This window comes from Mus pahari, chromosome 3 (assembly GCF_900095145.1).
Source record: "Mus pahari chromosome 3, PAHARI_EIJ_v1.1, whole genome shotgun sequence".
Taxonomy (NCBI): domain Eukaryota; kingdom Metazoa; phylum Chordata; class Mammalia; order Rodentia; family Muridae; genus Mus; species Mus pahari.
In genome coordinates this window covers 101,757,016-101,777,212 of record NC_034592.1, presented here as the reverse complement: position 1 = coordinate 101,777,212, position 20,197 = coordinate 101,757,016, and the positions used below count along the sequence as shown (strand labels likewise).

At 43.6% G+C, this 20,197-nt stretch overlaps 1 protein-coding gene across 1 annotated transcript in view; it reads left to right on the top strand.

The window, feature by feature from the left end:
* Window positions 1-20,197, top strand: part of Gpr176 (G protein-coupled receptor 176) — a 96,542-nt gene that overhangs the window by 5,505 nt on the left and 70,840 nt on the right. The window lies entirely within an intron of this gene.

Here is a 20,197-nt window from a genome sequence, read left to right as displayed (position 1 = left end):
TGTGTGTATGTGTGCATACATGTGTGTGCCTGTGTATAAACATGTATGTGTGCGTGTGATATATACAGGTGTGTGTATGTGTGCATACATGTGTGCGCATGTGTATATTTTAGTGGCTGTGAAGTGCTATCTCATTGTGACTTCAGTGTAGATTTCTCTAATGGCTAATGAGATTAAGCATCTTTTCATGTGCTCATTACCCATTTGGGTATCTTCATTTTAGTTGCATCTTTTCAGAGCCTTTGTCTTTTTTGTTGAATTGTGAGTAAGCAGTCAGGACACCAAGCCCTTAGGTAATTTGCAGATATTCCCCCCACTCTGTGTGTTGTCTGTGCTTCATTTTCTTATTGCCAAAGTCAGAAGTTGAAGAACAAATGAAGCACATTAAAAACAAAAATTGGGGTGATTGCTGTACTTGATGCCAGACGTCTTTAAACCAAATTTAAATTGCTTGTAAAATGGCATGGTGAGATTTGATTAGAATAAAACTGTTCTGTGAGAGTTTGGAAAATTGGCAGCGGAAGTGGGAAAGAAAACACAATAGTGGGAAATCTAGCCTGAAAAAAATTAAAGATATATATACCGATATATACTTTATTTATAGATTATATATTCATTTTTAATTTTAATAATATATGTATGATTTTAAAATTTTGTGTATATGTGCATTTGCTTGCACATATGTGCACCATGTGTGTGCCTGGTGCCTGTGGAAGCCAGAGGAGGGTTACAGACAGTTGTCAGCTGCCATGTGGGTACTATGAACCGAACCTTGGTCCAACAAGTGCTCCTAACCACTGAACAATCTCTCCATCCCCTTTGTATTTCCAATACTTAATCATGTTTGACATTTAAATTAAACTGAAATTCTACATCTGCATTAATTCCTCTTGTATCTCTATAGCCGTGACCTATGATAGAAATAACTTCCGGTGGGAGCGGGAGGAGAACGTTGCTTTGGCTCATGGTTTTCAGAAGGTTCGCTCCATCATGTCAGGAAAAGGGTGGCGGTAGTAGTGTGTGGTGCACACTTTCCATAGCGCAGCAGACTCAGAGGGAGCATGACAGGAACCAGAGGCTGGGCATAACCCCTGGAAGTCTGTCTCTTTCTGTCAGCTAGGCTTTCCCTTCCAACGTTTTTAAAACCTCCTCGACTAGCTCCTCCACCTGGGAAACAATTGTTCAAAATATAAGTCTGTGTGGAAGACTTCAGATTTAACTGGAAACATTCCATGCCTGGCCTCCAAAGGCTCATAGCCATCTCACAGTGAGAAATGCATCTAGTCTAACTTCTGGAGTCCCTAAAGTCTTACTAGTTCCAGTACTGCTAAGATATATACATCCAAAATCTCTACTGAAATTCAAGACACTCCCTTAGCTGTGAGCCCCTATTACATTTAGAAGAGACTCATGTACTGCCAACATACAGTGATACAGACTTCCTATTCCAAAGTGGAGGAATAAGGGCATAGGTGAGACCAAAGAAAGGCAAAGTCATTAGGGTAGATTTAATCACTATAGCTCCATGTCTGATACTGAGAGCATGTAGTGTCATGATAGAGGCTCTAACAGGATTGGGTACCATCTCCTCTATAGCTGTGTCACATGCAGCTCACATGGCTTCCTGCATTGGTGTACGCAACTTGCCTTGGCAAATGCCCCATGTTCTTGGCATCTTCAACATCCTGGAGTCTTCACTCTAACTTAGGTTTTACCCTCACAGCTTTAGGCATAGTCCTTTGAGGAGTTCCTGCAAGGAATCTAATCTTGCTACATTGCCTGACTTCACTGGCTTTTCTCTTGAATTTTGGTGGAAGCCTGGGCAACCCCGTAACTCTTGTATTATGTATCCTTGCAAAACCAGCAACATATATGAGATGCCAGTTTCTGTTGCCAGTTTAAGCAGTAGCCTGGGGCTCTTGGACCATGGTTGCAGTGCCCTTTGGGTGCCTGAGTGGCTGAACTATGGAAAACACTTCCCTACTGTGCTGGCTGGCTTTATGTAAACTTGACACAGACTGTGGTGATCTGAGAAGAAGGAACCTTGATAGGGAAAATACCTCTATGAGATCTGGGTGTAGGCAAGCCTGTAAAACATTTTCTTAAAGAATGATTGAGGGGGAGATCTCAGCCAATTGTGGGAGCTGCCATCTCTCAGCTGGTGGTCCTGGTTCTGTAAGAAAGCAGGCTGAGCAAGTCTGGAGGAGCAAGCCAGTAAGCAGCACCCCTCCATGGCTTCTGCATCTGTTCCTGCCTCCAGGTTCCTGCCCTGTTTGAGTTCCTGTCCCAACTTCCTTCAATGATGAACAGTGATATGGAAGTGTAAGCCAAATAAATCCTTTCCTCCCCAAGTTGATTTTGGTCATGGTGTTATATTACAGCACTAGGAACCCTAACTAGGATATCTAGTGAGCTCTTTTCAAAAGTAGAGACCCCTTGATAATGTTATTTATTTATTTATATTTATTTATTTATTTATTTATTTATAGTATAGGATAGAGTTTATTCACCGCTCCTGCCCTGCAGGCATGTGTGTGTGTGAGAGAGAGAGAGAGAGAGAGAGAGAGAGAGAGAGAGAGAGAGAGAGAGAGAGAGAAAGACAGGCCGGCCATCCGCCCATGAGCACGTGGAGAGAGCAAGGAAGGGAATAGGGAAGGGGCGAAGGGACAGAGTGGAAGCAAGAAGGGAGCAAGAAGGGAGCAAGAGAGGAACAAGAAGAAAATGCTATTTTTTACTGTGTTGTTTTTAAACTTTATTTCTATTTATGTGTCTATGTGAGCACCTGATTGTCTGTATGTGTACCACAGTATGCAGGTGCCTATGGAGACCAGATGAGGGTGTTGGAATCTCAAGAACCACAATCACAGGCTGTTGTGAGCAACCCCAAATGGGTGCTGGGAACTGGCATGAAACCCACATTATCTTTAAGAACACCAAGTACTCTGAGCCATCTCTTCAGCCCCAGCACATTCCTTGAGAAAGAAATGCTTTTAAATGAGTGTAGTTTTATACCCTGGCATCTACGATGGGCACTGGGTCTTGCCTGTTCTTGAAATGTGCACAAGACATCTTTCCTGTTGTTATAGTGTAACATGTTTATTTTCTTGTAGCCTCTGGGTTAGATGGAGAGCCCACAACTTGAGTGAGGCGACCTTATCTTCTCAAGGGAGGAGTAGAGCAAGCCTGAGATTGAGGTCCGAGCTTTTTAGCCAACATGCTTATAAACTCAGTTTTAGCCTTTACACTGGAACTACTAACCGTTATATAGCTGACCGTTTCCATGACCCCTCTTTGAGCTTAGATCCATGATTTAATTGTTTGGTCATGATTTGTGTAAGTTTGGTTCTCTTAAAATTCCACTATAGGCTAGAGTATTATTGCTAAGGATTAAGAGGAGAATAATTGCAAATAAAAACTTTATCAACATACTCTAAGGTGTGGGCAAAAGTCCAGAAGCCAAGTGAGAATCCTGAGCCCTTCCCTTAATTACTGCATCCGTTAAAACTGTAAAACAGTAGCTCCTCCCCTAGCACACACAGACTTGTTAACCCTATGCTGAAAACTGGAGTGACTGGCTTCACGAAATTGGTTCAATCTCTATCTCTGTCTGTCTGTCTGTCTCTGTGTGTCTCTGTCTGTCCTTCTCTCCCTTCCCCCTCCCTCTCTCCCTTCTCCCTCCTCTCCCTCCCTCCGATGGTCTAGGGACTTTTGACCTATCCACCAGCATGGTAACCATAAGCGAGGTAACTTACGGCAGCCTCACTTTCACATAGAGCTTTGTAGTTTTTGGCACAAACCATGTTATTTCATTCTGTCATATTTATTATGTGAAATGATGCAAGGGATATTTTACTTCTTTTTTTCTAACTAAATCTTTTTTCCCTAATAGTAAAACCCCCAAAGTTCCAACAGTGTGTAGCTGGAGCATGCCTGCTGGAGACAGCAGAGCCGTGTTGGCTTTCTGTCACTGTCATAAAATGCCTGAGGTTATTAGTCTTGTATGGAGGAAAGGTTTGTTTGGTTCTTGGTTTTAGTTTATGGTTGTTTGGCTTTATGATTTGGGGCCTGTAGTAAGGCTGGACAGTGAAACAAAGCTGTTCATCTCACAGCATCCAGGAAGCAACAGACAAAGGAGATGCTGGGGTCGCAACCATCTTCTAGGCTATACCCCAAGCACCTCTATATCCCTAGCACCTAACTTCATCTCTCTAGGCTTCATCTCCTAAAGATTCTATTCCTGCCTGATCGGGTTGCAGGACGGGTACCAAACCATCAATTTATGGGCCTTTAGGGGATATTCCAGATCTAAACAACATCAAGATCCCATTGTCCAAAGAAGAGTCATATAGTAAAGAAAGGTGCTCACCTGAGAGGAGGAATTGCAAGAATTTTCAGGTTTTACAGAAAGAAGGGAGCCCAGTCTTGGCAAAGAAAGCATGCAATAGGCATTAGCTAGAAAACAACCTTCAGATTGTAATTTTCTATTGCTGTCTTTTGTGATAGCTCTTCAACAGTTGTCTAGCCCCACTCTTACCCTGGGGGAGAGAAGGGCACGTGAGCCAGCCTTGCTGATCCTAGATCACGTTTACTAGTCCACGGTGATTATGTCCGGACTAATGTGGAATGCATGCTTTATCTGTCAAATCAATCAGGGTGCTTAATATGGAGCTGGTAGAGAAGCCTTCTTTCCCCAAGGGTTTGGTAAGTAGTCCAATGGATGCTGAAAGCTGCCTGCTTAGGCTATGAGGCTAGCGGGAGAAGCAGATGTAAAGATAAGACGAGGAGAGAGAAACGGAGACGGAATGAATGTGCTCTGATACTGTTTGATTCCCTGGAGCCCATCCTATCTATATTTTCCAGTTACACAAACCCCAAAAACCACAAATCTTTTTTAAAATTTAAACTTGAGTTGAGTCACAGTAAAATTTACAGAAGTAGCATTATTCTTATCACTCATTTGGATAAAAAAGAAATCAGAGGGTTCGTGGCTAGTTTAATAGCACATTTCAACAGCCAGGAAGACCCTCTGCAGTGGAAACTAGAGACCTTGCATTAGCAACATTGGAAATCCAGAGCTGTGAGAGCCCAGCAGGAGCCAGAGAGGCTCTGAGGATGGTCAGGCCCAGCAAAGGACAAGGTCAGGGTTGGGAGGTCATGCTGAGGCTCAGAGGGTCATGAATGCAGGAATGTGGCAATGCAAAAAAAACTGTGGGTCTGGCAAGATGCTTCATGGCTGCATAGAAGCAGAAGCCCAGAAGTGAGTCATTGAATCAGGAAATGTTTTAGCTACTGTCTGGGACCAGCACACAGCCTCTGATGTTTTTAATCTTCATTTAAACACCTACTTTTACTCAGCAATTTTTCACACATAAATATCATTGATGGTTAATATAAAAACCCAATAATTAGGAAAGAAAACCTAGCTGCGTTAGAAAAGGGACATTGCTGCTGTCATCAGCTGTCGCTCCCCAGAATGGCTCTGGGTTGGATGGAAGCTGACTTATGCATTCTTAGTGTTTCCAGCCTCTGACTGGGGACAAAGCTTAAAGACGAGGCATGAGAATCCTAGCCCTCACTATAGTCGTTTTGGGGCATCTTCAGGAAGCCCTGGACATCTGGCAGGTGTGTGGTTGGGGAACATGCTGCCTTGTGTCTTCTGCTTTTCACCATCAATATCCAGCAGTTCACTTTTGTGAGGCTGAAATGAGTGCTGTCAGCTGAGCAGTGTCCGGGGCTTGGCAGAGAAGTGAAAGCTTTGCTAACAGGAGATCCACGCATCCAAGCACTGAGAGGAATCTGGGCCAAGCTCTTTACTGCATTGTCAGGTTCAGCAGACAGTACAAAGGCAGAAAGCAAGCAGGAGAGGGCCAAAGCAGAGGCAGCACACACCACCTGCACCGCTCTTGGCTTTTTTGACACATCAAGTTCAGTCCAGTGGAAGGCTGTTCCTGGATGTTCTGTCTGCCATGGGACACTCTTCTCTGGTTGTTTCCCATAGCTTGTCTGTCTGTCTGTCTGTCTGTCTGTCTGTCTGTCTGTCTGTCTGTCTTCTTCCTTCTCTCCCTTCTCTCAATACATAGAACAGGCTGGTCTTGAACTCTTGATCTTCCTGCTTCTGCCTTTCCTACCATCATAACTATCCGCCCACTTTTAAGTTGCAGATCACATGCCATGGGCCCTTTCCATGCACTTATCTAAGGAGCTCTCCCCACTTCTGTTATATCTGCCCGTTTGTAGAAACTGTATCCCCAGGAATGATTGTACTGCTGTATTATCATGTACTATATGAGGACAGGGACTTTGTTTCAGGCATTACTGTGTCTCTGATGTCTGTCTGTCTAGCACTTAATTGGTATTCAGTAGTCAGTGATTTGAAATATTTGTGAGGATAAACAGTCAATTAACTGCTTTCCTGGTCTGCTTGAGACCTAGGAACACATAGGAATGATAATGAAGTTTACACAGCCAAGATTCAGATACATGAAGCCACGTGCAGTGGACTGGAGCAATGCCTTCTAAAGTTGCCTTTCTGGAAGGATGGCAGCTCTTTTGATGGGAAACCATAAGGAAAGAATTTATGACTTGATTTAAGCTAGAATGAGTCTATGAGATGACAATGTGAACCAGGCAGAGTAAGGGATGTGAGGACATCACTACAGATTCTGGAGTCTTTGGGATCTTTGGCAAGACTGGAAGTATTGCCAGAAGCATTCTGAAGTCACAATGTTTCCTATGGCTGAGGCATAGAGTGACCGAGAGGTGGACGTTGTCACCGGGAATCAGCTGACATTTGGCTATCTCTGCTTTGAAACATGGCTACCGGGTGTGGAATCAGAGTGAACTTTTTGAGTTTCTAACAAATGTTAGGAAAGCCCCTCTACCTGTATACCGTGGAAGCTTAGCAGTGGAAAGGGAAGTCAAATAAGAATCCAAAATGGTGGAATATCTTCATTCTAGTGAAGGTAGCCAGCAAATGTTTGAGCAAAAGTCTGAGTTTTGCACCATGGAAGTAGTAGATTTACAAATGAGTTGAATGAAACATCGCCTGTTAGTGGGCTGTGTGTCTGACAAAGGCTGTTTGTCACTTGTTCCAGCCACTTGTGCATACAAAGCTCTCAGTCTAGACAAAATAAACTTATTTTACTTGGACATAATTATAGATTCCTATGCAGTTGCAGACAGCTGGGCATGGTGGTACACACTTGTAAACCCAGGAGGCTTGTGGATTTGAGTCTAGCTTGGGCTACATAGCAAGACCCTGTGTTCTTTACCCTGTTTCCTAATGACAGCATTTTGCAGTTCACAGTCAGTACACGTGGAGCTTGTGTGCGCGGTGGGGTCCAGTTTCACAACCAGGATCTCACCGCTATTTCTGTCACTGCAAGGTTCCCTCTTGTTGCACTTTTATAGCCACGCCCACTTCCCTTCTGCCACATGGATGCCATCTTTGTCCTTGGCCACTAGTGTCTTCTCCATTTAGGTGACTTTTCCATCTCAATGACATTCTATAAATGAACCAATATCTTACATGACCTTTTGCAACTGGCTTTTTTTTTTTTTAACTCAGTCTAATTTTGGAAAATTATTCAAATTATTGCACATGTCAATAATTGTTCCCTTTTATTTTGATCCCACTTATATGACCTTTTTTGGATGAATGTATGGGCAACTGTCTATACTTTCCTGGTCATTCTCAAGCTACACACTCTGTGTGCTGTCAGACGAAAGAGTCAAAGTACCAAACTCCATTTAAAACGAAAGGTTCTCCTGTTCATGAAATCCCCGGTCCAGGTCTGTTTCCTGGGAGAAGGCTGACGTAGGATAAGCAGATGTGAAGTCACGTCTGGTTCCTCCCTCATCTCGTCTATGGCCAGATGTTCTTGGCTGAGTTTTGAGGAGTGGATAAGGAAGAGAGGTATAGATGGCAGAGAAAGGCTTCTCACTGATGCTGCTGTAAGTGGTCCATTGTCTCCAGGTTTCCTTGGTGGCAGTGATGCCTCCTTTGTGCTCTCCACCTGGGAGTGCCATTAACCCCAGCTAACTCGCCAGCCACCCTCATCACTACTGGGGTTATAGATGTGCATGGTGTATTACATGGGTCTGGGGAATCCGAATGCAAGACCTCGTGTTTGTGCAGCAAGTATCCATCGCCTCTGAGTCATCTCTCCAGCCCTGAAGTCTGCACATTTCCTCCCAAAGATATATTTTGAATTATGTGAGTGCATGTGTGCACCTGTGTGTGGGAATATGCTTGTGTGCACTTGTGTGTGGGTATATGGTTGTGTGCACCTGTGTGTGGGTATATGCCTGTGTATGAGTATATGGGTGCTCATGGAAGACAGAAAAGGGCATCCGATCTGCTGGAGCTGGAGTTACAGCTGGTTATGAGTCAGCTAATGTGGGTTCTGGATACTGAATGCTGGTCCTCTGCAAGATCAAGTATTGCTAAGCACTGAGCCACCTTTCCGGCTAAGGCTCTGACACCTCATTGTACACTGCTCCGTTCTATCTGGTGCCTTGGTCACATTTTCTCTTCCCAGTCACACAGCACTATGCTAATTTATAAAAAGATTGTATACCTACTTAAAACTTGAGAGGCAAACAAACAAACAATCACCAAACACCTTGAAGTTTCTAGGGTTTGCTGCCATTGCTTCAAGTTCTGGAGCCGAGATACTAACTACCCTTTTTAAAAACTTCACAGATGGCATGGCCCTTGTGTATTTTACAGCAACCCAGAGGTGACTGGTCTGATCTTTCTGTGGCATTTTTTTCTCTCCTCCCTGTTTGTGTGGCTTCCATTCACAAACTCCATGATACAAATGATGAGATACTTTTCAGAGCCCTTAACAAAGCCTACAGTTCCCAACTCACACAGTCAGGGATAAAGAAGGATGATCTCTCCCCCAGTTCTTACTGATCCTGTGAGGTGACCTCTAGTGGACCTAATATATCATCAACAGATAATTTCAGGTTATATTGCCTTCTCCAAAGTTCAGATAATTTATTACTTTTTTCTGGATAAAGTAATTGGAGAGTGCCTTGTACTAAGAATGACTTTGTATTTTCTGAGCCAGGATATTTGAGGTCATCTCTGCCTTGTGTGCTCTAAATGTAAGTGCTACTGACTCCCTGGTTTTTCCCGGTATCCTTGTGTGTACTCATTTGCACCTTTAATTACAGCTACATTTTGTTGGGACCTACTGTGCAGTTTCTTAGGACAAGAGACACTTTTTGCAGTTGCTAAGTGGAAAGGAAAGAATAACTCTCCAAAGTCTATGTGAGTGTGAATTTAATTTCCAGGAACACAGAGTTCGATAGGGACTCACACAGAGACAAAATAATCAAATTTCAGTTCCTAACCCCTCTCATCGATTGACGAGAATAGCATCTTTTATGTGTGTCCTGTTGTTTCTGTGGCTTGCTCCCAAGACTGTAGATCATTAGTGGCAATGAATCTACCAATGATCAGTCTGAAAATGAAGCCTTTGGCCTGTGTGAAAGGGAGGGCAAGGGACTGGAGGGCTAACTATCTGTTTCTCTGTGAGATGTTGCCCTTGTTAAGATTGGATAGGACTTAGCTCTGAAGAGCATCCAGTCATTTTTTCCTGTTAGTAACAAATCAATGGGCTCTAGCAGGCAAGGATCACAGTTAGGAGGAGGGGTGAAGTCTGGCCTGGTCCTGTTGCTGAGCCAGATGGATACCAGGTAAAGTTGTTTCTTTGTGATTTTCACCAAAGCTTAAGATTCCTGGACTTAGGAAGCCCTGGGTTGTATCCCTATATAAAGTGAGTGTGGTACTCCTATAACATCAGAAATTAGGAGGTGGAGGTTGGGGGTTCAGAGGGTCAAAGTCATCCCATGTTACATTGAGAGTTGAAGGCTAGGCTGGGATACATGAGACTGTGTCTCAAAAAAAAAAAAAAAAAAAAAAAAAAAAAAGAAGAAGAAGAAGATTAAAAAACGCCTATTTAAAAATGCATGTTTCTGGGCTGTCGATACGGCTCAGTGGTTGAGAGCACTGACTGCTCTTCCAGAGGTCCCGAGTTCAATTCCCAGCAACTATATTGTGGCTCACAACCATCTGTAATGGGATCTGATACCCTCTTCTGGTGTGTCTGCAGACAGCTACAGTATGCTAACATACATAAAACACATAAATAAATGTTGAAAGAAAGAAAGAAAGAAAGAAAGAAAGAAAGAAAGAAAGAAAGAAGACCTATTAGTAAATTCTAACCAACCGACCAACCAACCAACCAACAAACAAATAAAAAACAAAACAAAACAGGTTCCTGAGTTTTCCTAACAGAAATTCTATTGTAGTTGTTTTGGTCTCCCAGAATCTGTTGCTTTGCTGGAGACACTGGGTGATTTTTAAGCAGGTGCTTCACATTGACTGAAGGATACCTGAACAATTCCTCAGAGTCTATAGAGGTGGCAAGTGGATACCAGCATCATACCCCACCCCCAGCATATAGCCCTGGGAGTCAAACAATGAGGGCAAACGTCCAGAGACTGGAAGAGAGAAAGTTGGTTATGTAATGGACAGAGGTCATTAGGAGACCTCCATCCTCTTTGGGGAGTAGACTTGTCTGTAGTCAACTTTTTCTTGTGAAGGTAAAATTGGGAAGGGGAGGGATAAGAAGTTAGTCTGGAGTAACTGGTACCAGTTTTGCTACAACTTTACTTTTATTATTTGTGTGCACATACACTAGAGGTCACTCCTTTGGCGCCATCTACCCATTTTTTTTAAACAGAACTCTTCACTGGTACCTGGGGTTGGCCAAGGAACTCAGAGACCTGCCTGTCTCTGCCTTCCCAGTGCTGGGATGACATGGTGATGTACTGACTGAGTGTTCTACTTGCTGTGTACTGACGGAGTGTTCTACTTCCTCTACCTGTACTCTAATGAGCAGCGTTACCTGAAAGCTGAGGAGAATATAAGAAAAACAGAGAGACTCTAATATGACTGGGCAGGACCCCTTTGAAACTTGATGGATGAGATCACTGAAACTCCAAACCCCATTCCTGCTAACTATCTCTGTGATGATTCCCACCCCGTAAATAGTCATTAAGTTACTTATTCAAAAGGCAGGAAGGGAGTTCTGACGTTTGTTTTTTATGATGAATCATTTTATAGATATTGTGTTGGATGACATCACTATCTTTTCATTACTTTGGGTGTCCTCGAAGCCTCATATCTCAGCATAGATGACCAGAGGGGCTACTGGGCTGTCAGAAACACGGTGGGACTTCCTGTTGTGCCCTATATTTTCTGGAAAAACATGAATCCCTCTTCACTTGTTCTGGGTAGAATTTTTTACGATTCACAAAACTTCAATTAACCCAAACACCACCCCATGGAGTCTGGTCACGTGCGTTCTGGATTCTTCTCCCCTTGAACCATTTCAATCAAATTTACTTCTACCATCTTCTGTGGTCAAAAATTGTGGGGCTGTGGTCAAAAATTGTTTTCAGCTGGGCACAGAAGAGATTGGAGAGGGCATGTGGGTGATCAGAAAGAGCAATTAAGGGCTATTTGGCTTTGGGGAGAATTGTGACAGATTTAGCCTGCAAATCTGTTGTTAGAACATAGGCGACCAGGGAGCAGGTGGGCAGCATTGAAAGTACATTTCTCTGTGATTTGCCTTGTTTGTTAGGCTTTTTTTATTGTTGGGATTAGACATCTTTAATTTGGACTCTGGGACCTTTGTGCATCACCTCAGGCTGTGCGCACAAAAGCTGGTTTAAATCTCTTCTGCCCACTTCCCATCTCAACATGAGTCTTGTGACATTAGGTTGTGGGAAACTTGGCTTCACTGAATTCCACGTAATCCTGTTGACTTGTGCTGATGGGAACTCATGGACCCACTGAGTTAACTGCTTACTGAGTCTTTATTTCACGTGCTGTTGTTTTGCTTCTCTTTCATTGGCCTTGTCTTTATTTGATTTAGGAGGTCAGATTAGCACTTTAATCATTTCTTAACCGAAATTTAATCACAACTTCTTGCTTTTGGATAAGGTTTCTCTGTATAGCTCTGGCTGTCCTGGAACTCATTCTGTAGACCAGGCTGGCCTGGAACTCACTCTGTAGACCAGGCTCGCCTCCAACTCACAGAGATCCACCTGCCTCTGCCTGCCTAATGCTGGGATTAAAGGCCTGTGCCACCATGCCCAGATAGTCACGGTATTTTAATTCCTTTAACAACCTATTAGTTTGGGGGTGGATAAGGGAGGATCTAATTATGCTATGCGACAATATTGCTCCCAGTGAACTTCGCTATGTCTTTTATATCTTCATTTAAATGATTAGTTTAAGCAGGGTTAGTGGTGAGGGAGCAAGATTGCTTCTCCGGGTTGATTTTAATTAATCAGTCATAATCTTTTGGGAATAATTGTGAAACTAATTATGAACACACAGAGTATTACTGTCATCCAGCTCACATTGGTTTATCTTGTTTACAAAAGTATTCCCATACATTTTGTCAGAGACATCACTGAATGTCACTGAATGTCAGGTGGTGCGCGTGTGCAGTGTGTGCCTTCCTGCCAAACCCTGATACGACTCTCAGGCCGGTCAATTGCTCTTCCTTCTTCCACCTTTCACTGTCTTTAGCCTTTTGCTGGTCTGTTTGTGTGTGCTTCCCATGATTCCTTGAAGCTCTCCAGGAGTTGGTGTGCAATCGTTCTCACATTTCAGTGTGTAAAGTGAAGATTCTGACTTGGGAAGTCTGGGGTGCTTCACTTCCAGCAAATGTTTAGGCAGTGTTGACACCGATGGTGTTCAGTCGATGAGCTCTGAGAGTCTAGAGGCTAGAAGACTTGACGTTCCAGATAAAAGTCTAAATTCGAGTTGAAGGTCAGAGTTGATACCAGGTGTGTCTCCTTCAACCAGTCTGCACTTTATTTATAAGTGGGGGTCCCTTTGGTGAACCTAGAGCTCACCTATTTGACTAGTCTAGCTAGCCAGCTAGGCCTGAGATTCCCCTGTCTCCACCTCCACCCACCATGCCTGCCTGGCCTTATGTGGTTGCTGAGGATCTGAATACTGATTGGTCCTCCCATTTGTGCAATAAACGCTTTACCCGGCGATCAGTCTCCCCAGATCCAGTGCTCTTCCGTGTATATATAACTGAGCAGACCTTTGCCTTTTGACTCCTCTTCAGGGCTGCTTGCTCTCCCTGCTTGCTTGACCCCAGCTCTGTCTCTATGGTGCCTTTCTCCTTTCTTCCATTCATGCCCTGGGAAGAACACCCCTATTCTTTGTCCTTGTTTCATCCTTTTCTGATCCCTCTTCAATCCACCAGTCTGATCATGTCACTCTTCTCTTTAAAAGCTTTCCCGGGCTCCTCCACCCTCTGTAGCTCTGTATAATGACATCCCTAATGGGACTCCCACTTCCCTCTAGCCTGCTCCTTACACTGCAGGAGCTCCACACTCTATTTCATTCTTACCACGCAGCAGTGTGGTCGCCCTTCTTGCTGCCGTGACTTAGCATCTCTTGTCCCTCCTCGGTCCATAATCGCCTCTTTTTTTTTTTTTTTTTTTTTAACCTTAGTCATTTGACTAACCCCTCTCATTCTCTGTGTATTCCTCTCACTCTTTCATTCCTACAGCTAAGAGTTTGCCTCAAGTCTCAAAAGAGACTTTGAACAGTGGGCTTTTGAAGAGTTTTAGGACTGGGAAGACTGTGGGAGACTGGCGAAGGTGGAGTAAACGCTTTTTGTATTGTGAGGTGCCCATGAGCCCTTGAGGGTAGGGGGGTAGAAGATTCCAGTTCGGCTCTAAAGTGTTCCCTGCAGGCTCTCATCTGAAGCGCGTGGCCCCTGGTTTGTAGTACTAGCAGTGAGTGTCTGTCTCCAGCTTGGATTTATTTCTTGCATAATTCAAGAATAACCGAAAGGGGTTCTTGTGTGTTCCCTTCCTAGGCTGCAGCTCTAACAGTGGGTTATGATGGAAGATGTTCTATCTCAGCTTCTCACTGAAAAGTTTAAGGGTACTGAGTCACTCTATAAAATGACCATCAGTCTTATTTTAAACAAAGGAAGGCTTAGCCATCTCTCTGTGATTGAAGAGAGAGAAGAACAATGTAAAATTAGTTTATCAGTGCGCGAATTATTCTCGCTTATCTACACAACATTTGTTATCTCCATGGAAATGGATTAATAACATTTCGTCAGAGGTGAATACACTCATGGTGTCTGTAGAAATAACCAGGAGTGGTAAGTTTGGAACTTCAGTGTCATCTTGCACTGGCTGCCCTTCACAGCTTTGTTGGCCTTCAGAGTGGTCACAGACATTGCCGAATTAATTTGTTTTTTTCTGATCAGAAATGGAGACTAGAGGAAGCAAGCTGACAGCTGCCTGCATGGGTGCAGATGTTGAAGCTGGTGAATGATTAGCTGACCGTTCATGATGCAGCTCAGAGGCACAGGAAGCTGAAATAAATTAAGACCCAGAGAAACTAGGCTGTGGCCAAAGGAACATTTTTGATAAAACTTGAAAATATTTTCCATAGCTGTGGTCCTGGCCCCTGAGGCAACAAATGCCATTTGCTGTTGACAGGTGCTGTGGCCCTTGCTGACCAGAGGAGCCGTTGGTGAGAGGAGACCGGAGGGCTATCACACTTAACTGTTTGTGCCTTTGTTAGTGGCCTTTTGTGGAAGCACTAGGGACAGGTCTTAATCCCCTGAACACAATAGGCACTAAATGAGTGTATATAGAGTGAAATATTTACAATTAAGGGAAGGGAGCACCAAGTTTTATAATGAGGTTTTGGGCCTGCTGTGCCTCATGGTGACCTAGATTTCTGTGTCGCTTAGAAAGCCATGTGAAGGGAATTGGCAGTTTCATTAGGATGCCACGAGTATTGATCTAATATCCTTTCCCCTGGGACACGTGGCTGCTGCTGAATTATGTTCTAGCTGAAATGCCTGGAGTGGGAACTCAGGCCTCTTTGCTTGTGACTGATGTCCTGGCCAGTCGGTTTCTGGGTCTCTGCCACCCTTCAGCCTAAGGCTTTAGTTTAAACTGAGCTCAGCCTCCAGCAGGTTGTACGAGAATCCCGAAGAACCATGGCCTTGGCCGGAAGTCATAGTTTGAATTGTGGAAGTTCCTAGTCATAACAGTTTGTTTTGTGAAAAAGCACTCAGCCATGCCAGAGCAATTCTTTTGAGGATAATGTTCCTGGGACAAAATTAGACTTTTACACAAGACCATTGTGGGTGGTGGCTAAAGGGTTCGGGAGTCAGGAAGCTTTAGGGTTAAATCCTGGCTCTGCCACTTGCTGGCATTTTATCCTTGGCTCAGCATCTACTTTTTAAAAATAATGCTTTTTTAAAAAAATTGTAATAGATAAATCAGGAGCTGGGGAGATGGCTCAGTGGGTAAGCCATGCAAGCATGAGGACCTGAGTTTGAATCTCCACTACCTGTGTGAAAGCTGTGCACGGCCCTGTGTGCATGGCCTGTGTGCATGGCCTGTGTGCCTGGCCTGTGTAACTTCAGTGTTGGAGGGCAGAGGTGGCTGACCCCCCAGAAGTCAGCTAGGCAGTCTAGCAGGGACAGCGAGCTTTGGGATCAGTGAGAGACCCTGTTCCCCAAAGTCAAGTATGGCAGCCAGACAAAGTGGTGGACGCCTTTCATCCTAGAACTCGGAGGCAAAGAGGTCTCCTGTGCAGGACCAGCCTAGTCTACATAGTGAGTTAAGGCTAGCCAGGAATACCTGGTGAGACCCCATCTCAGTGGTTAAACAAACACTAAATAGGCATTAATAGACAACCGACCACCCTCCTTTTGTCCCTGACTGTGCCACATGCAGATCACACACATATACATTTAATAAATGAACAAATAAATAGATAAATAAGGTGAAATTTCTCATATTATTTTTTTCCATTTCCAACATTCTACTGTGCATAGCAGGATGACATTCATTTTCTAGGCTTATAGCACCAAACTGTCCCATGCCAAATGATCTAAAACATCTGACATTTGTTCTCTCAGTTTTGGGAGGCTAGAACTCTGAAATCAGTGTGTGAGCAGGGCTGGCTCTTCTGAGAGCTCTGAGGAAGAGTACCCTGCCTTGTGCCTTTCTCATGGTGTATGGTGGCTTCAATCATCCTTGGTTTTCCTGGACTTTAGATGCGTCCCTACATTCTCTGCTTCTGTGGTCACATGTCATCCTTCCCAAGATGTCTCCTACATGTGTTCCTTGTTATAAGGACACATGTGCATCACACACACACACACACACACACACACACACACACACACACACACTTAATAAACCATATTTATTTAGTAAATAAACCAGAAAATAATAGAACAGGGATCACCTCATTTTACTGTAATCTTACATTAACTTAACGACATCTGTAAAGACTTTACCTTTAAGTATGATTGTGTTTACAGCTCAGGTGGGAGGGGTTAGATAGAAGAAGATTTAGGACTTGAACATAAACTTTTTGAGGGACAGCTGGATCTCTTCAATGGTGAACTCACTAAGTTCACGTAGAAATTAATGATGTCATTTCTCCTTTTCTCGTCTCGTCTCGTCTCATCTCGTCTTGTCTCCCCTCCCCTCCCTCTCCCTCTCCCTCTCCCTCTCCCTCTCCCTCTTTCTCTCCTCTCCTCTCCTTTTCTATCCCCTCTCCTTTCCTCTCTTCTTTTGTGGACTAGTGTGTGTGTGTGTGTGTGTGTGTGTGTGTGTGTGTGTGTGTTATGTTGTCCAAGCTGACCTCAAGCTTGCAATGTAGTGAAGGATGACCTTGAACTCCTGATCCTCTTGCCTCTACTTCCCAAGGCTGGGCGCACAGGGCATATCAACTCGCCTTGCTTCTCCTATTGTCTTTAACTTGTAGTTATCAAGTCACTGACTTAATTGTTGGCTTCCCATTGCCTACTGTATATAGTATAATTCCCTGCTTTGCATTCCCTGATGGTAAAATTTTCAAGTCATTATATATAATGAGTACTGAAATCTGTACATATTTATAGGATGCCATGTGATGTTCTGATACACACACACACACACACACACACACACACACACACACACAGTGTTCAAAGCAGGGTAACCAAGATAATTTCTTATTGTAAGAAACTGTCTTCTCTAACCTGCCCCTCCCCCTGCATCTGCCTCCTGCGTGCTTGTTTTAACAGTGTGTGCATCATGCCTTGCTCTGTGTTGGTCTGGTCCTTAAATGCTCCCAGCATATCAGTTACTCTACAAGTCAACACTGAGTTTAGTATCTGAAAAATAATTTGACATAACATCTAAAAACATAAATGTAACCAATCTGGAAGCAGGAAAAAGGTTTACAAGGATTCTCTTGGTGGGGAAGTGGAGGAAGGTGGGGTCATCTGCGGGACCTTGTGCGTGCTGAGCAGGTTCTGTCCACTGAGCTACACTCCTTAAGAAACCTTTCTAATTTAGTCTTCTACCTCTTCAAAAAGGGTAAGGTCAAAGGCAAGGTGGCTGCTTAAACTTGAAAAGACACACACCAGGGCCAAGTTAGGTCCGTGCTCTTTTGGAAATCTAGTCAAACCCAGCTCATCCAAGGTCTGAGTTCTAGTTCATCTTTCTTCCAAGACTGGAGTGAAGACATAGATGACAAATGGATTCATGTTTTTGGGGTTTGGCAGCAGGAGGGTAGGTAGAAGTCAGCTATTTCTCTTGTCAGAAAATACTGAACAGTTCTCTCATATGTAGACTCTGTAAGCAAAAGATCCAATGCCAAGCACATAGTAGAAGTTATAAATATGCTGGAAAATAAATTGGAAGTATAACACAGTAAAATACCACACTGCTCAGGTCACACAGACCACTCAGCATCTCCATGGGCTCTCAGTAGGCCGAGCCCAGAGCTTGCCTCCTTGGTTTTCCATTCACCTCTGTGGTCATGCTTTTGCCTTTGGTGACTTAAGTGGCGTTAACTGTAACTTCAGTGAAACCTTCTCTACAGAGAACTGCAAAGTACCAGGACCAGAAAAATTGGTGAGATTTTAATATTTCAACAAAATATCTTACCAGATACTGTACTATCTTTTAGAAGTGCCAGAACCTGAGCTCAATTCTTTCTTGACTTTGTGTTTGTAGAATCTTAAGGGAGCTGGTGTGTTGTTAATATTTATTACTTTGGCTCTAAGCAACAAGCCCCAGTTATTGTGACTGTGCTTGTGATTTTCACAGTGCAGATGCTCCCTCCATGGCCAGCACCAAGCTACCAATGGGACTTCACTGGAGTGGAGCCGGGCAGAGGGGAGGAGGAGAATGTTCCTCTTATAGGACTGCTTTCCACAGACGGATGGAAGATTGAATCAAAGTAGCTCCCTATGAGGTTGCCATTAGTTTATTTCTTTTTACAAATATTTATTAAGCATCAACTATATGTCAAGGATGGCTTTAGATACTGGCAATTTAGGTATGGACCAGAAAAATAAATCCTGAATTCATGACATTTGTGTGCCCCTGTGAGGCACCCAGAATGTTCTAATTCCAGCTGGTTGGTGCCTTACTATCCCAATATTTGTGAACTGCTTGAGTCAGGGTCCCATAATCTTTTTATTTATTCTTAAAATACTTATTTTCATATTTATTTTCTCATACATGTATGAGTGGAGGTACGAATGGATGAAGGGAGAGAGGGGGTGCTACTCATGTGTGGGTACCCATGGAAACCAGAAGAGGATCCCCTGGACCTGGGGTTCCAGACAGTGCAAGCTTCCTGGTGTGAGGGGAACTCTCATCCCCTGGAAGAGCAGCAAATTCTCCTAACTACTGATCCTGCCTCTCCAGTTCCTTCTGTAATACTTTACTAAACAATGAAACCTGAGTTAAGTTCCTATAACACTTTGTTAAATGAGGAAAACTGTGTAGGGTTGTTGTCCTGTTCCTGGGTGTGAAGCAGGGGTCATCAAGGGAGGGAGAACTGTTGTTTCAATTGTCCTTGGAATTGCAGAGCCCCGAACCTTACAATGTTAGGAATATGGGTCATGTGCCACTGTGACGGAGTTAAAGAGCAGACTGTGTTCTTGCTGTGGATCCCAGGCACCTAATAATCGAGAAGTGATTGGGGGTTCCAAGCCATTCCACGTTTCATTTAAAGTTCCTGTAAGAGTGGACAGGCTTGTGGAAACCAAAATGAAGTCTAGGATCAGGAAGCACACACGTTCAAGAAGGTCAGGACAGGGTTTAATGAGGCTCCTGAAGGCAGAACATTAGAGAGAAGGACAACTCAGACAGAGAGGAAAGATGTTTTCTTCCTTTAATGAGTCTCAGTTCTCAACTGAGCCTCTTGTCTGGTAAAACAGACAAGTAAGAGAAGAATAAATAGATCCCTATTAACAGGTATGTCCATCTTGTGCTATAATAGATGAGGGAATTCATAAAGCAGTGAGCCTATCTTATGGTTCTAAAAGCTAAGAGGTCTAGTATTGTGGTGCCCACATCTGATGGGGCTTCTTCCTATACCATAATACGGTGGAAGACTTCATTCGTCAAAAGAATAAGAGCAAGAGAGTATGCTGGTGTTGAGAGAGCTCAGTTTTTGTCACAAAAACATTCTGCTGTGACAATGTCATTAGGACATCATTTGAGTGAAGCCCTCATGTGATAATCACCTCTTACAGATGTCGTTGTTCATCATGGGCTCAGTGGCAGCTGAGCTTCAGCATGGCCTTTGAAGGAGACATCCAAACCTTACAACACAGGCAAAACTCCAAGAAATGAGTGGGTCTCAAAGAGTGCTCTGACTTCTAGGATGTCTTTAACAAAGAACAATACAGTTTTAGAGAGACTAAAAGACCAAAGAAAAGAGCCTTGCATTTCTAGGGACATACAGTCTGGGAAGGCAGATCTGGTCCTGCACACTTCACACTGGGTTATGATCTGAGAAGTGGTACGATTCTGTCATTGTGTGAACACCACCCAGATGGTAGAACCTACTACACACCTCGATGAGACAATAGAACTATAGCTCGTTGAACACACCTGTACAATGGGTTATTACACTGAATACAGTGGGAAGTTATAGTACAGTAAGTTTTTGTACATCTAGATGTACCTAGAAGAAGAGGTGCAGAGACACTATTACATGTGTTGGCCACTTTTTCATGAGAATTCTTTATTCTTTAAGAATATCATATATGTATACTATGAAATACAGTCACATGCACTCCTATTTCCCTCCAGCTCT